Raw genomic sequence first — 19,083 nt, 5'->3', positions numbered from 1 at the left:
ATGATGAATGGTAGACAGAACTGTTAAGGAGGTTTTTGTCGTACAAGAGAATGATGTAGGTAAAAGGATCACAGAAAGTTCTCAGAATCTTACCCAGGCAGCTATAGATGAAGGCTTTGAATTAAGGCCTTGGAACAGACGAGACTTATTCGAATGGTACAAAACAACTAACGCTGGATTTGACCTTTATTCTTGAAATACACCCAACCTTTCACAGCATTAAAATCGCTGTGGTGTAAAATAGCACTGCTTAGAGCAAGCAGAAGAAGTGCCTTTACATAGAAGAGCTATGAAACGCAAGGCAGTCGATAAGTGACAAAGTTAAGAGAGTTTCTTTATGGTTGTACCAAGAGGGGGAATTGTGGGGAAACACAAAAGGTGGAAAGGATTTTAGGAGTGAGAAATAAAAGCAGGCTTCAGAAAATAAAGCAAAAGGATTTAGAATACAGCTTTGTCTATGAAAAACTAGAAGAAGATACAGTTATGCAGCACCAAGGACATTGAAACAATGGTTAGGGTTTCTAGGTTTGGCCTAGATAGATGTTGGAGTTGCAAAAAATATGCTTAGCAAGATAGATAAGTTTAAGCCTTATAATGGGATATTGTATATTGTTATGTCAAGGCATAACAAACCAGTATTGTATTCAACAGCTGTACAGTGCTGTTTATGAATTGGTTAAGACAGCTGTCTGCAACTTTTAGGAGCATGCTGATTTGCTAAGAAGCTTTTAAGAATGCTTTGCAACCAGGAAGTGTTTGGACGTCTCAGACACGTGAGCCTGGTACCATCTCTTGTGATACTGATGCTGAAATAAAATAATAAAAGGCTCCGGAAACGCTTGCTTGGGCTCCCCGTCCCGCTTGTTGATGAAGATGCTGACAGGTCAGCACCGGTATGCTGCAACCTTCCTAGAGAGAGCATCCTGCAAAGAACAACTCTTCCAGGGGCTGTGGCAGGCCTCTCTGGGCGGCAGGGGATTCCAGCAAGTGTAGCGATTTCTCAGGTACAAGTGATATCGGCTCTTGTGGTTCAGCTCTTTGTGAAATCACCCAAGGCGATCTCGGGGACAGAGAGACAGGAGCCTCGCTTGGCAGTTCCACAGAGGCAGCTTTTATTGTCCAGCAGCTCCTGTGAAGGAGAGGCCAGGGACAAGACTCCCTGCTGAGGGGCAGAAACAGGGGCTTTTTATGGGAAAGGCAGGGGCTGGAGTAGAAACCCACTAGCCAACTGGGTACTGGGTATTACCATATAGAAACAAGGCATGCTGGGGGTGGTTCACTTTGTCACCATGGGGTAGAGGAAGGTTGTTTATCTCTGGGGAAAGTCTTTTTGGCCTCAGACCTTTCTCCTCCAAGGGCTCACAGCCCTCCACAATTATCTCTCAGTATGTTCTGCTCTTCACCTGTCATCTTTCTTGGAAGAGGTAGCAGAAGGTGGCTTGTTTTGCTTTCAATTTCTGCAAAATTAGTCTTCATAATTACTCTGCTGCATAATTTCACAAGCAGCAAAGAAACTTCTCCAAAAGTTCTTTGATAGTGACTTTGTGTGAAAATTCACCATCTTTGTTCATGGTGCTTGATTAATCTCCTGGCTCACATAGTGGTGTTTGTATATCTCTCTTTTTGAAAAGACCATAACTATTAATACGTGTGAGTGACTATTATTTTAGCAAGTTATTTGCTTGAAAAATGAGCATTCATTCCAAAAATGCTCAAAATAAACTTCCTTAGAGAAGTACTTGTGAAGAGTGAATAAATAAGAAGGGCACACGTGCAGTGAAATCACTGGTGGATCAAAATTTGCCTCAAAGGTTCTTCAGAAAAAAGCCGCAAGTGCTAGCAGATTTCCAGGTAGAAATAAGCATTCTTGATCCTCAGAGAGTAGCAGCTGCTCCAGTGAAACACAGCAATAAGTGTACACATATATATAAATATTCAAAGTCAAGGCGGTGAGTTAGCCATCTGAATCTCATTGAAAATAATGAGGAACATGTGGCCAAATCCCTGTTTGTAACATGGAAAATTTATCCTAGTAGTTCTACGTAACATGAAAAAAATGTTAAATGATGAAACATTGCAGCTTTTAAAGACTTTTTAAATGCAAAACCCATCTTAGTCAAGTAACTAAAAAATTGTAAAAACCCCATAAACATCTCGGCTGTGCTTAAAGAAACTAACAAACATCAATCACTGTAATTTAGAAAAATAATCTCCATCTCATGTTAATGAACTAGACAAAGGATGCTTTACTATCTACTGGCAATACCTGCTGCTTGTGTCTTCTATAAGGGATACAATGTAAAGTAGGATTACTCTAGGGAATTCTGCCTTTTGCAGAACCTGCATTTACAAGTGGATGAAAAAAAATGCCACCAAGTCAAGAATTCAGCAATGGTACCTAAGTAGCAACCATTTACCCCCAAAATTACAAACCAGTTATAAAATGAATGCTTAAATCACTAATGACATGCATATTTTTTAAGGCTGGCATAGGCACAGACACCAGCTGCAAGAGGAATTATTGTAAGTTAGAAAGGTCTGTTATGTAAATGGAAGTCTAAGGTGAAGACTCACCCTGTTGGAGACATGCAGAGTTTGAAAAAGTAAAATGATGAAAGTGGTAAATTTTTGTTGCTCTTTGTGTGGTGTATACATTCTACCTTTTAAGTTTCATTCTTTCAAGACTTTGGAAGAGAAAGAAGCTGAAAACTCTTTCTCTTTGTTTTGCTTTTATTGCAGTGTGAGGAGAAACCCAAATTTTGCAGGACAAAATGGATGATTATCTCAGCTTGGAACAAGATAAGTAAAAACATGCAGGAGAACAGTACATCTGTGTATGTCAATCAACAGATAGTCTTTAGAATGAGTCAAATGACAGAATATATGGAAAGTGAGAAAAGCCCCACAACGCTGGATAAAAATTCCATTGTGCTCGTTTCTATTACACTTCAAAACTCTTCAGTAGGGTTCATGACATATCAACTCATCTGAAAAGAAGCATGGGTTTTCCAGCATTCAGACTGGAATCTGTAAGGGCTTCTCAAAGAGAAACTGATTCCCAGAAGTTTTGGTCCTTAACCAGGCAATGCCTGTAGACTGTGATTGCCTTTAACTTCACCAGGAAGATCAGCTCATGCTTAAACAGAAAGACACATGAGCTGTGCATGTAGAACCAAAACCATTTTAAAAATGCACAGTTTTAGGGATTTTCCCACAGAATTTTATGAGATATTTAAAAGTTTTCATTTATAAACTGATCCCTGGATAGACTTTCTTGTCCTCTTTATGCACTAAGAGTATATATATTCAAATAATGATTTTAATTTTAAATCCATCTAATCTCTGATATCATGACTCTGGTCATGCAAGCATGCAATCAGTTTATGGATGCAGTCTCACTGATTTATATATACTGTACATTTCAGCCACAAGGAAGTTCAAACACAAGGGAAGTTGACTGCCATGGACTTTCTTCTTTCACTGAAAAACCCTTACAGTTTTGCCACTTTTATAGATAAGACCCACACTGTTCTCCTGGGTGGTACAAATTTTAGCCAGGGTTCACTCTGATGAGTGATATTTTGATGAACTATTTAACTTCTCTGAACATATGAAAAAGTTACATCAGACAGAAAGCTCTATTCGTGCATATAACAATGCCCTTCTGCTTGTACAATTCTTATTGGAGCATAGGTTTAATCCTATAAGCTATAAGCAATTCACTAGTTGTCTGACACCCTTTGTTTTTTTAGTTAATAATTTTCATGCATCTGGTTCTACTCCTCTCTTACTCTCCATTTATAAAAGAGAAGAACTTATTCTCTGTCTACAAAGTAAACTTTTTTTCTTTTTTTAATTTAACACTTTTTCCTTTAGCCTATGAGTTCAACATACTCAAAAAGAAAGAGTGTTTGAAGTGTGTTGAGCTGAAGTTGTGAACTGTTTGTATACATGATTGTGGATTTGCTGGAAAACCTAACATTTTTCTTAGTCAGATGGACTATGATTTTTCCACTTTGCTTTGGCAGACACCTCACACCACAGTGCACGTATGCTTTCCCATAATTACCCACTACCAGTTGTAAAGCGTTGGTCTTTGTTTTGAAATTAGGTTTCCATAATGCATGTAATATAAGATGTAAATTACAGAGTGCTGAAACTGATGTAAGAGTACATTTAATCTTTGACCTATACAATAAATTGTTGCTTTGAGGCTATAAAATTCATTTAGGCCCCAGGTTGTTGTCAGGGAGGCATATCAGACAAATAAACTAATGAAATTTTTTATGCTGAGTGTTTACATAATTACTAGATAGCTTTGTTTCATGGAAATATGTAAAATCTTCCTCACCACCTTCAATTCTTCCAAACATAAGATTTTAAAAATCTCAGTCACTGAAACAGAAACATGCATGTGATTTCATACCACACTGACAAGGATTTGATTTCTTTCCCACAATAGAAGTTAAATCTGTCAACATCTTTTCTCTTGAAAAGTATCTCCAGTTAGAACATTACTCGCATGTTTTACAAAATCTCCTTTTCCATGCTATTCTTACTTTTCTAGGCATTCAGAAATCAATACTTCCCTTTAGTAATTGGGTACAATAGAAAAAGCCATAGGATGAGGAAGATGAGGAAGATGGTTTATGAGACAAAAAATAGGAGAAGTCTACTTAAACCATGAGAGAAACTCATCCTACAGATATCAAATAAGTGGGAATAAGCCCTTGTACATGTGTCAAGGCATACATATTGCACATACATATGTATTTAGTGTCTTTGACCATGCCCTAAGTTTTATGAATCCTAAAAAATCATGCTCCATCCTGGTGTGCTTGAGTTTTCCAGGCGAGTGATCTCAGTCCACACCATTGTCTAACTCAGTGATATCTAACTGAGTAACTGTCATTTGCTATCTTGGTTTTCTGAATGCATTTTACCAGATTTTTAAGGCCATAAGGCAACTCTGTGGTCTAATATTAACTTCAGCATAATATGGACACCAAAAAAAAAAAAAAAAAAAGTATTACTGTCTTGATCTTCTATGAACTGAGATATGAAAGCTGGGAAAAGTTCATAGTTTGCAGATGGGAAATACTTTGGCTATTGCAGAAAAGGCTTTGTGGTATATATGCAAAGTACATTCATCTTCAGATCCAGCAAATACCAGATGTATTTATGCACTGTTACATGGTTACTTAGTGATAAGACTCTCTGAACACAGCTCTAGTGCCTTTATGAGATTTCCTGCAGCTTTGATTTCTCCTGTCCTTCCTCTTTTTTTGCTGGTGGTTGGTTGTCTCAGTTTTTGTTGGATTTTTTTTTTTTTGCCCATAAGAAATAAATATTGGCATATCTGTGTCGATCTGTATTTTGGGATTGTTCCACATCACACTGAAATGAGCCAAAAGACTTCCACTGAATTCTTCAAGTCCCTCATTAGGCTCTGTTTCTCTTCATCATATCATATCATATCATATCATATCATATCATATCATATCATATCAGTTAATGTCTTTTATTACTCTGGACCTCTTTTTAATGCATGCTTACCATAGTTTCTCATAAAAGTAATATTTTCAAGCACTCTGCTTACCTGACTACCACTGCAATTCCAAATCTATCTATCTATCAATCACACCCATGGCCAATGTACTCACAAATCTAGACACCTGGTAGTCCTACTATCTTCTGTGTGAATAACATATTTGAATATTTGAAAATATACAGAGTACTCTAAGGATATCAGGATACTTGGAGGACTGTTTTGATAGCTCAGAACAAGGTGAATCTTCTTGTAAGGACATTTAGGAGGAATAGACACAACACAACTGATGGGGGACCTGTAGAATCATAGGATGCTAAGGGATTGGAAGGGACCTTAAAGATCATTTGGTCTCAAGCCCCCCCCTTCCCCCAGCCATGGGTAAGGACACGTTCCACTCAGCCATGTTGCTCAAGGCCTTTTCCAACATGGCTTTGAACACTGCCAGGGTTAGGGTGTCCACAGCCTCCTTGGGCAACCTGTTCCTGTACTTCACCACCTTTACAAAAAAAATTTCTTCTGTATATCTAACCTAAATTTCACCTCTTTCAATTAGTACCTGTTACTCCTTGTCCTTTCACTACAATTTCTGAAAAAGAGTCTGTCTCTGGCTTCCCTGTAGGCCCCGTTCAGATACTGGAAAGTTGTTATGAGGTCTCCACATCACTTTCTCTTCTCCAGCCCCAACATACTCAGCCTGTCTTCATAGCGGGGGGTGCTCCAGTCCTCTTATCAGCCCCTCTGAACTTACTCCAACAGTTCCACGTCTTTCTTAGCTTAGTGGCTCCAGAGGGGGATGCAGTGTTCCAAGTGGGTTCTCATGAGAGCAGAGTAGAGGGGCAGAATCCCCTCCCTCGCCCTGCTGGCCACGCTGCTTCGGATGAAGGCCAGGATTCTACGCCAAGATATAACTACATGCACATTACTGTGGTTCCCCTACTTCATTCAGTGTATCTGGGAAGAAAATGAGACTCTGCAGCTCTGAGCATCTAACACCTTTGGGATGCACTGGTCTTCTTTTATGTGAACTGCATATTGAGCATAGCATTAATCACCTGCATTTTGTATATGTCTGGCTTATTCTAACCATATGGAGAGGGCGCATATGCTCTGAGCATACCCTGAGGCTGTTTGGCTGGGACCCACAGAAGATCAGCAGCTCTGAGCAAGTTGCACTGCTAATCAGGGGCTCTCACACATCTTGACTCTGTCACTAAATCTATACCAGATTATCCTAAAGGTGTTATACACATGCAAAGATCCCATCCAGAAAATAAGCAGGAGAGTCAACAGGTTAAAGGCAGAAGGGTCTGGTTTTAATTGTTTACCTCTTGTTATAGTCTTCCCACATATCTTTCCAAGTTCAGGTTTTGCAGTCTCACAACCCAAACAGTGACTTTCTTTACCTTTTGGTGGAATACTGGCTGAATGCATTCACCTGCATTCATCTGGATACTATAAAAGGAACACCCAAAAATGTTGCAATTAACTCCTCCATGATTTAAATGGTAGTGAGCAGAAGCAGACTTTTTTCAAGGGGGGAACCTACAGGGCTTGGTATATTTTAATAAACATGGTTTCATTTCACACATTGAGTTAATTCAGTTTAGTTTTCCAGTGTCTCCTGGGAGACAAGTATTTTAACCACATACTGTTTCAGCAGAGACCATAATTCTGTTTGCAGAGTGTTTACTTTAGTGCAACTCAGATCTCCACAGTGCCTCTAGGACCACTGGATTACAGAAGCTAAGTAAAAATATGACAATAACATAGCAGCTAGATACATTAAATGTCACAACAGCATTGTCTGATTTACAAGAGGTTGTAAAAAGTCAAGATTAAGCTCCTAGCCTGTAATAGATATCTGTTACAGACATCTATTGTTTCGAAACAGGAAAAATTGGCTGCAGGCTGTCCAAGAGGTTCTCTGCAATTTCTTCTGGATATTCACACAAATATGAGTTGAAGTGGCAAGTTGCAGACACCTCTAGTGCTGAAGCTAGCATGAGAAAAGTGTTATATATCAAAATCCCCCACTTCTTACCAATGAACAATGAGGAATATTGGCTGCCAGTGAGCAGAGAACAACTATTTCATAGGGATCTTAAATTGCATCATTTTTGTCTGTTTTCTAATGTTTTTTTACTTCACTAAAGAAACTGCTAAGGCACTAGGATTAGTAGCTGTTTCAGCAGCTTTAGAGGCTCAATGTTGTGCAGAAGCCTTCACGTTACTCAACTGACACATTTCCTTGCAGACTAAGCAAGGGAAGAATTGCTTATCATTCACCAATAGGAGCAGTTGAACCACACTTTTCACAAACAGTAAAATGATCCATCAAGTTATAAAAGTTGACTGAAGTTTACTTTTCTTAAAAATCGACTAGAGATGGTTCCTAGTTCCCTGGTGGCAAGTAAAGCTCAGCTTCAAGATAGAAATGCTGAAAACTCCTTTTAGTCTTTTGGTGGAGGAAGGAGCATGGAAATGTGATCTCCCACTCACTGGAAAAGGGCTTTCACTGCTGTTATGACTAAGAAGATGGCTATTGCCATGTTAGTAGGAAATAATACCTTGTAGAGACATGAAATAAGAAAGTGACTCAAATTCTAAATTTCAAGTTCATAGCAATACATCAGAGTAGTCCTGAGACAAATGCCTGTAGAACTTGTTCCTCAAACTTTTGTTTGTCTGCATTAAGACTCCCTTTGGGCCGACTATTCTGAACACTAGTGGTGTCTTATTTGCTTTTTTGCTTATATTGCTTATTTGCCTCAGCTACAGAGAGAGTCATTGATTCAGACACCTGATTTAAGACTCAGAAACTCACTTGAGGACCGTGTGCATTTGACTATCTATATTTCTGTGGAGCAGAGCATCACCTAAGTCCTTTGACTCTGGACATTGATTATTCCTCGGGGTCTTTTTCAAGTCTCTCCTGAGAGATCTCTTTCACTCTACCTGCAACAGATGCAATGAACTCTCTCCAAATGAACTTTCACTTATTTTAAAAGAATGGAGTAGTCTTTACTTCCTATTTTCATCCCATTAAGCAGAAGATCTGTACACTAAAGGTGCATTTAGTTCCGAATTCTACTCAGCTTTGGGCAGCTTCAGTGAAGTAGTTCACTGAGAGTTCAACAGAAAAAAGTTCAACCAGATGTATGACACAAGAAATATTTAGTGACAAAGGGTATGGTATTCTTTGAATTTCAGGAATAAAAAACACAGAGATGCACAGACAGAGGTGAAATATGAAGAGACACATATATCTACAAGGTCTGCTTCAAGGGTAGTTTTGTGGGATCTAAACAGTGGTATGTGATATTTCCCTTTTATCTTTATTTTATCCATCTTTAGGGAATAAGTCAGAAAAAATGGTACTTGATTAACATATAGAGGCCATTTATGTCAAAGTATGCACCTGAGGAATAGGCTTGAAGAAGAGTAAGAGCCCATCTACTTACTGATTTGTACATGTAAGTTGCATGTCATCACATGCAAGATTGGTGTGCCTAATTCAGCAAGAGTTGGAATGAATTATGAGTCTTTGCCTAAGGCCTGTCTTTCCTTATAGCATTGTCTCCCTTATAACATTATCTCCTTTATAACTTCAAACTTCTTGGTGAAATGGAGAACAGGTGTTTTGATCTGAATTGTCCTACCAAAACAAAAGAGGGAAATACAGTCAGTTTTGACTTAGGAGTCATCCTCAGTAGTAATCAAAGGTAAGAAACTGGAAGTGTTTGAGCAACAGGGAAGCCTGCAGGAAAAAATAAAAAGAAAGGGAACAAGATGGTTGAATTCAATCTTTGGGAGCATGTAGACCTAGATCTGAAAACTATTTTTCTAATGCAATACATAACTGAAAAAAAGAGATTTGTTTATATTGAAATTGTGAGTTTTAAGCACAAACCCTCTATCCATGAAATGGATACAGTTTGTGCTTGAAATATTATATGAAAAAGTACAATGGTAATCTGATATCAAACTGTTATGGTGTCTTTGTAGTGACAGTGGCTGAGTACCAGCAAATGACAAGCCACAGCAGAAATAATAAGCTTCCCTTTTTGCCCTGCACCTTACTGAGAAATATTTTTCCTTTTTTCAAAAGTGAATCATAAATAAAGGAGGAATATCTGTTTGCATTTGAATTTCTTAGGTAATTAAAGACATGCCATAATAAATTCAGTACATTTCAAGGACAGGATATATTAGATATACATTATTAATAAGGTAATAGAGATAGAAGTAATTTTTAAATGCGTTTATCATATTTCCAATAAGATGTGCAATAATGCAAAATACTGCACAAAAATACCATGAAAATAAATGTACATTTGTAAATGTTTAAAAATGAAAGTGACAGTTATTGATTTAGCAGAGATGCAAGTTCCAATTTTCATTTCCTTCACAGAGAGGGAAAAAAAATCCAGTTGACAGAGTCATTTTGTCATGTCCCGTGAAGATATCTATGATGTTTCTGTCATGTAATATAACACAGACTGGATTTGACTGTGCACTTGGAAAAGAGCTAGTTCATATGAAAAGAAGGATCAGTATCTAATAATATGAAATAACAGAACAATGTATTTCTAGTACACGTAATGTGAATTTCTAACTGTTTTTCTGCAGATTAACTACCATGATGAAAGCCATGTGATAAAGTCAGAATTTACAGTGAAGATGAAAGAGTGTGAAGCCATATTCTAAAGGTTAAACTTGGACAAACTTGCCTTTAAACTTTTAAAGACACTATATGGAGCCGTGGAGAAATTGTGTCATTTCTTTTTCATCTCTGGAAGGATTGTTTTCCCTGTTTTTGAGTGCTATGCAGGGATTTAAGACTTATCATCACTGCTTTGTAAAACATGAAGTCAGTACAGCCTCTACTATTGCACTAAGCCTAGGATCAGAAAAGAACAAAATAATGCATATCTGAGTATCCTTTCACTAATGCAAACAAACGCTAATATTTTTGCTTGTGGCAAGTGTTAGTAATTTTGCAAATTATACTTTTCTCTTACGTGTGTTAATAATCACTTTAAAATTGTTAGTTATCATTTTAAAATTTCAGGTTAAAAAGGAGTCTCAAGATGTTATGAAGCAGTTCTGCAACATTGAAAAAATCTGGTTTTGTCTGATTGTACAATGCAAAGACATATCTCCTCTTTGACCTTTCTGTAGTCCATGCCAAGAAGCCATCAGCAAAAATAAGGTTCGACATGAGAATTAAATCACAAACAGCATTATCTTCATGTATATAATGGATCCTTTATAAAGAGACAGAATTTCTTTTTCTTAAGACTTAGAGAGATTAAGGTCACATCACAGTATGTTAAAATACACAAACCTTGATAATCTTTGGCAGATTTATTACCTACCACACACTCAAAGATCCCTGTGAATCTTTGCAGTTCTTAACATGAACAGCTGGTAGTAAATAACCAAATACAAAGAGCTTGATGGAAAGAAAAAGATACCTACTTATACTCCCAGAGAGGTTCTTCACTGGAGAGCTAATCAAAGAATGATTCAGAAGAAAATCTAAAAACAATGTTGTTTGTTTTTGCAGATGTTCCATCTTCTAAGCTTTAACTTATGGTGCAAATATTTCAGTAAAACAACAAATACTAAGGTCTAAGCTTGATGAAATTTGCCAAGAACTTCCAGTTTGCATTTTTTAAATCCATCTGATTAGGAAAGTTTTCTCTTTGCAAATACTTCAGAGTCAGCTAGTTGCATAGGAGAAAGCATTTAACACATTACAGGGTCGAAGACAAAGAGTAAATTGTTAGCCAAGTATTAAGTAGCATTAACTAAATATGTGGGTTTTAGGGTTTTTTTATTTATATACTTGCTATATTTAATTTGTGGAAGGTTTCTGTAGGAAGCTTGTTTATAGGGTCTTTCAAGAAAGGCTTTGAGAGTTTTTTTAATGCTTTCTAGAGGTGGGTTGTTGACAGACATACTGTCTTTGCCTTGTTTATCCACAACAATTGTTCACATGAACAGAGTGAATATTGTATTCCCAGCATGGTGCAGGGAACACATACTGTTCATAGACTGAACTCATGGCAGCCCTGTAGCGCCTGTAGACAGGAATTGAACTTTATTTGCTATTTTTATCATTTTTGTCGTTGGCACAGGACAAATTGCAGCCAGGCCCACTGAAGGAGTGGGATTTGGAGGGAGACAATGAAGTGAAGGAAGCTGGATTCCAGATACTCTCAACAGTCATGTTTTGCCTTCTTTCAGGTCTTCAGAGGGATGGGGAGTATGTGAAGTCCTGCAGAAGGAGTATGTAGCCACATTAAACTTCATTTGGTGAAAAATTCATATTCACATGTATTTTGCAGTGCTTTCTTGGTTCAGCAAAACTCTTTGCTTATGCAACTAATACTTTATATCATCTGCAGTTTTGCAAATGATGACTTCATTCCCAGCTCTCTTTATGATTCCTCATCTTAGCAAAAGCAAGACAGATCTGGGAACAAAGCTGTGTCACTATCAGAAATGCTAAGTAGCACAGAACACAGCGTGCATTTCTCAAGACTCAGAAGCAGTATTAGTTGCATCCTCTCTTGTTTATACTGGCTTCAAAGAAGGTACTGAATCAAGTTCAAAGTGCACATTGCTGTCTTTTAAGCATTCAAGAGGTCCAAGGCGTACCAAAATTAACTAAAATTGTAAGACGTAGATTTTCACTCTTTTGAAAGAGCAAAAGCCATAGTAAAATGCACTTTTCCAAGACAAAAAATTTTCTCAGAGACTAGAATATATTCCCTGGGGAGCATAAGGCTTTTAAAAACTGCTTTCAGTACCCTCCTTCTCCCTCTGTCCTCTGTGTTTACTATAAACTCACATACCAAAACCAAAATGACCTTATCTGTCCTTGTTCCCTTGGGAAGACAAGAGGAATTACAGATATGGCTGTCATACAGAGCAGCTGGGTAAATTCAAGTATAAAGGTAAAAATCACAGAAAAAGATGGAGGTGAACAGAGTACAACAGCATAGCAACCCCGTCCACAGGGAACGGTATATTTTTGGCTCACCTACAAAGTTTGGGAAAAGAACAGTTACACATCTTGCTACACCTCTGCATGCTTGAAATTAAACTTCATTCTGCACTCATGTCCAAGATCACTCTCAACCTAGCTAGCTGTAAATGAGTAGTTAATCAGTGGTCTAGAGTTTAAGACACTCGGCTATGCTGGCTGATTGCCTAGACGCCCTGCCTGGGGAAATCATAAAACTGTGTTGGTCAATGAATTATCTAAATACAGATGGACATCTGAGCCTGAGCCTCAGACCTCAGCTCTGGTCTCAGTCCCTGTGTGACTTTTACATTTTTTGAGCTAGATACTTTCCTAAAATCAGCAGATTAAGTATCAGCACTGCTTTTCTTCTACCAAGAATCTGATCCATTTCTTTCTGCCTTATCACCTCTCACTAAGGTCCAGGAATCAATTTTCAAAAGCATATCCACATCATCATTAGCAATATGGGGTTATGAAATTATAGCCCATAAGGAGAGAAGTTAGACTAACATGAAGGACATTTCCATATTTGGATGTCTAAGAACTCATCAGACAAAACATAATATATCAAAAAAAGCCCCTATAAAGTTTTTTGTCTCACAAGATCTAGGAGTAGAGATGCAGATAATCTTCTTTGGATATTGAATGATTTGAAATCCTTTTTCAACAAGTGTTAAAGGCAAAAATGTCACTGCTTTATTGCAAGCGAACATGACAAAAAATACACATGCAGGTTATTCAGCTTTTAGCCCTGGATATGAGGATATTTAATCACCTGTACAGTTACTCTTCAGAGCAGATCAAAAGGAAATGGCTGATACTTTGAATGTAGTCAATTCAGCTGCCTGAGTGCAGGTGCCTGAGTGAATAACTGGACTACTGCAGAGTGAAATTGAAATGTTTCTATTACTACAGGCTAGTATTAACCTAGCACTCACACAAGCAAGGGCTTGTTCTGCTGGGCTCAAGTATGACTCAGTGTCCCAATATCTCAGTAACACTGTCACAATATCTCTGGATCTGGGGCTGTGTAGCACATATATCAGCCCTTGTTCAGGTCTCTGCTTAGTACCTAAGTCTGTCCTTATGAGTGTAAAGTAATTAAGATAGAGGTAGAGGTTTATTCATTGAATGCTTTTACCATGCATTCTGTTTTTCACTACGTTCTTTGGTTTGTATTCTGTTATGCCATCTCCTCCCATATATGTGTCTCAGCTTTGTACAGTTTCCTGAGCACAGTAAGTTCTTGCATGCTAATTATTAGCTATTTCCTCTTACCTTAGGAATAGGAATGGAAGAAAGAAAAAGTTTGGCATCTGAACTTGTTTCACTTACTTCCTGCAAGATTTCATTGTTCAGTTCCAGTGTGGAAGTGTCTTTCTCTTCACACAGAGAGCATCCAATGTTGAGCCTTTTGGTTCCTTTCCCAAACAGGCTTTAAAACCACATATTTGCATTCATTCCAATAGCGTCATTTTAAGCTTTCCTTTCTTCTCTCTTTACATTCTTCATCGTCCACTTGAGTTGCTGACTCCCTGGTCATTTTCTGTTGGCAACAATAAAAGTTATATGTGTATATAAGTTGCCAGAATTATTAATTCTTTATGACTGTTTCCTCTCATCTTCATTTTCATTTTCCCAAGCCTTTCCATACGTCCTTTAATATTTCATTTCAATAATTAAAGTTTCCAACTTGGCCTATAATGCAAAAACCATCAGCATAGTCTTTTTTCCTGTCTCTCTCTCTCTTCCTCTTTCTTTCTTTCTCCTTGGCATGGTGGCAGTCACTATTCCTACAAAATTCTGCCACAGACACTGGGCTCTGTGCCTTTGGGAGTGAAACAATATTGGGAGTCACTGAGAAGCTGTGTGTGCCAGGGAAACTCTCTATTTCAAGTGTTCCTGTTCCACTGTTATTTTTTCCCCTCTGGATTCTTTTGATGGTTTCCAGGTCTCTTTTCTGGCATTTGACTGTTTTATTTGCTGTTACCACTAGGAAGCATCATCAAAATGGAGAAGTAAAAGAATCTTCCAATCCTTTTGGTTCAGTTCAACAAAGATTACAAATGAGAAGGAGTAGCAAAAACATCTAATAAATGTGAAGTTTAATTATATCTAGACTGTGGTTAAATTGGCATCAAAATCTTCTAATGCTGAAAATAAAAGGTATAGGGGAGTATTTTTTAAATCATGAATTCATTACTAAAAGAGCAATTTTGATAATATATTGTCAACTGGTGCAATTATGTGATTCTTGTGTTGTTTTTCTCCAGTTTATTCTTCAATTACTAAGTACATTAGACGATGTGAATACAGGACTGTTAAAATGACAAGCAAGACTATATGATAATTTTCAATGCAGTCACTTTATTGTCCCATTCATTATGGTTTGAGGTTAATATTTTTCTGCTTGTGTTGTTTTTCACTGCAGGTGTCCTGTCTCATATAATTATTACACTCATAAGGTCAGAGGTCTTGGTGGAAACTGTGCTACATACAGCAGCACATCAGCAACATCACTTTCCATCAGAATCTGAAAATAAATGTTCTGACAAGGGATAGGAACTGCAACCCACCTTTTCCACTTAACTGAGATGTCAGAAATTGTTCTGGACAAAAGAAATCAATACCAAATGCCTACAGTAAATCAAATTCTGAGATTTGATCCTGGGCAAGGGAACCAGGACATTCAACACATTTAAGGATATTATTAATTTGCCTTGAGGAACCAAATTCTAGATGCAGTGTTCTCATAGATCTCCGTGTTTTCACCAGGTGATAGGACAGTTCTGGTTTCATTCAACTTTGATGTCCAGGCTGAATAGTTTAACTGATATCCCCAAAAAGGAGCACTAAGACTGAAGAAGTCTCACAGCATTTATACAATCAGGGTCAGTTCTAGAAAATATAATATTTAATAATTTAATATTTAATTTTAGTATTACAAAATATTGCAGACCACCTATTAGCCACAGCTCGCTTTAAAGGTTTAGATTAATTCTGGCATTTTAATTCCTCTGCCAGTGAAAGTGTCAATGATTAGGGTTCGTCTGCTATGATCTTGCCGCTCCTTGTCCTCCCCCAAACACATTTGCATGCAGAGCCAATTCACACTTAAAAAAAGCAAATTCTTCTCACTTACAGGTAAGCTGCCATCTAACATCTTTTCCTGTATTTAAGGAACATTTATTTTCCCAGGAGTTGGTTACAGGAGATGTGTATGAAAGGCATAAGACAGATCCTCCACAACTTCTGCTTCATGTCCATGTGGACCCATGCCTTTCTTTGACATTTCTGGTCTTTTCCTTTGCAAGTGATCCGCTTCCTTCACAGAATCACTGAATCACAGAATAAGCTGAGTTGGGAGGGCCCCACAAGGATATCGAGTCCAACTCCTGCCCCGGCACAGCACCATCATCAGGAGTCACACCACATGCCCAAGAGCATTGTCCAAACTCTGTCAGGTTGGTGCTGTGAGCACTTCCCTGGGGAGCCTCTTCCAGTGCCAAACCACCCTCTGGGGGAAGAATCTTATTATAATATCCAAACTAATCCTCCCCTGACACAGCTTCAGGCCATTCCCTTGGGTCCTGCCACTGATCACCACAGAGAAAAGATCAGTGTCTGCTCCTCCTCCTCCCCTCACAAGACTGCAATGAGGTTTCCCCTCAGTCTCCTCTTCTTCAGGCTGAACAGACCAAGTGCCCTCAGCTGCTCCTCGTACGGCTTCCCCTCAAGGGCCTTCACCTTTGGACACTCTCCAATAGCTTAATGTCTTTCTTACATTGTGGCACCCCAGACTGCCCCCAGCACTGGAGGTGAGGCTGCCCCAGTGCAGAGCAGAGCAGGACAATCCCCTCCCTTGCCTGGCTGGCGATGCTGTGCCTGATGCCCCCAGGACATTGTTGGCCCTCCTGGCTGCCAGGGCACTGCTGACTCATGTTCAACTTGCCATTGACCAGGAGCCCCAGGTCCCTTTCTACAGCACTGCTTTCCAGCCTCTCATTCCCCAGTCTGTCCATACATCCAGGGTTGTCCCATCCCAGGAGCAGAATCCAGCACTTTCCCTCATTGAACTTCATTTGGTTGGTGATTTCCCAGTCCCCTAATTTGTCAAGGTCTCTCTGCAGGGCCTCTCTGCATGTAAGGGAGTCAACAGCCTCTCCCAATTTTGTATCATCTGTGACCTTGCTTAGTTTCCCTTCCAGTTCTTCATCCAAGTCATTTATGAAGATGTTGAAGCATACAGGGCCAAGGATGGAGCCCTGCAGAACCCCACTAGTGACATGTCACCAGTCTGATGTCACTACAACCCTTTTCCCCTGAACCATGCTTGGGTACCTGGATGCTGTTGTGCACTTGGCAGTGGAAGCCTATCAGGATGCAACATAATGGAAGCGTTCCAGGGTAATGACATCCTGCTTCATTCACTTCCCTCCTCTCCCAACATATTTTTAGCACAGTTCTAAATGTCCTGGTGCAAAAAGTGCCTCTAGGATTAGGGTTACCACTCTTCTGACTGTCCTGCTCACTCTAATTTTATTTTTCCCTTCCCTTCCCTTCCCTTCCCTTCCCTTCCCTTCCCTTCCCTTCCCTTCCCTTCCCTTCCCTTCCCTTCCCTTCCCTTCCCTTCCCTTCCCTTCCCTTCCTCTCCCACTGTCTATTGTTCTCCCATTTCCATTTCTTCCTCCTCCTCCTCTTTCTTCTCCTTCTCCTTCTCCTTCTCCTTCTCCTTCTCCTTCTCCTTCTCCTTCTCCTTCTCCTTCTCTTCTTTCTCCTTCTCCTTCTCTTTTTTTCTTTTTCTCCATCTCCTTTCTTTTCCTGGTCCTCCTTCACATTTAAGACTTAGGATGGCCAGAGAAAAAATCACAATTACTTTGGTCACTATTATGATTCATTATGGGATTTCTGACACTGAAAACATGATCCACCTCAGATTCTTTCACTAAACTAGGGTGCTGCTTGAATGAGAAAATCTTGTCTTAAATTGTGAATCACAGACTTGCCTGGAGGTGCAATTTCAGTTTCAAGCTTTTGTGTTTCTGATTGAATTCAGTTGATAAACTGAAATAACAGTCCATGTGGGTTATATACTGGTTGAAGTGCAACTTTCTCACTCAGACAAGTCTATGAATATACAACTGACAGTTGTAGCTTTACATCCTCTGAGAAACAGATACAGAAAGAAATTTTGGCATAAAATACCCAAAACAAGGGAATTTTTTTTTTCATCAGTGTTATCATATATTTTTATTTCCTATAAATATTCAAAGAACAGAACTAGAATGTTAGGGAAGAATGTTCATGGAAATTTTGATGCAAAAAGAGAAAAAAAGCATCAGATTTCCATGTTTCATTTTCAAAAGTATGCATGAATCTTTACTTGGTGCCTTTTTCCCCAACTTCACTCCTGATGCAGCCAACTCTCTCACTGGAGTCAATGAGCTTCTGCCCCTCTGAGCAAAGGCAGGGTCAGAGACATCCAACATTGCACCTCAAGTCTTGTGACAGAGTGCCTTGAATGCTGTGTTTGCAGCCTGACCTCCTTCCCTCCTGATTCCTCAAAACCAGACCATCCAGAGTGTCTCCTGGGTATCCAGCCCCTCACCATCACCCTTCACAACTGACCCTGCCTTCCTTCCTGTTGCAGCCCAACATGGTGTGTGACAGAACCATAACTTTTCCCCCGGAGCTTTGCTTGCCCCCATGGCTGCAAAGCTTATTAAAAAAAAAAAAAAAAAAGTGAAAAAGTCAAAAGAGCAGCCTGTTGCTGACTGGAATGGGGATGAATCGTGTCATAGTTCAGAACACTGTTGTTGCTCTGGCACCGAGTCACCGCGCTCAGTCTCTGCCAAGACGGGTGTCAGCTGGTGAATTATAACATTGGCAGACAGGACAGAGATAAGCAAAAAAACACAATGACAGCTGCTACACAGAACTATTCTTTCTGGCCTGCTGAATACAGTAATACATTGTGTAAATAAAGACAGACAGCTTCATTATGCAATTGTCTATTACTAGGTCTTTGCTGAAGAAGTACTATTGATTCAGGAAACTATACCCAAGCTCATCAGACTAATGTGTTCTTGCTTTTGGACTCCCAGTGTAGCAAGAAATACAGTAATGTAGCTCTCTAACAATACTTCCACAGAAATATGTTCTCAATGGCGAAAGAAGGTCCTGGTGATAAATCTAGTAATTTTGTTTCTGAAAAATGCTTTTAACATCTATTTGAGTGCAGAGCAAAACATGAAAACAGATACACTGACCTTGCATGGCAAGTGTAATATCTAGCAGGAGTTAACAAATAATCTCTATATAGAGATATCAGCCTATCGTTCCAGCAGTGCAAATCAGGAAGCCTTTTTTTTTTCTGTTATGTTTTAGCCCAAGTGGCAAAGAGGAACCACATGGCAAATTATAATAGACAAACCACAGAAATAAGCTGTAGTTTTCTTACTGTAATGTGTTTACTAAAGTGTTTTTTCTACTTTCT

Source organism: Corvus hawaiiensis, chromosome 3 (genome assembly GCF_020740725.1).
Source record: "Corvus hawaiiensis isolate bCorHaw1 chromosome 3, bCorHaw1.pri.cur, whole genome shotgun sequence".
Classification (NCBI taxonomy): domain Eukaryota; kingdom Metazoa; phylum Chordata; class Aves; order Passeriformes; family Corvidae; genus Corvus; species Corvus hawaiiensis.
Note: the sequence above shows the minus strand (reverse complement) of the source record.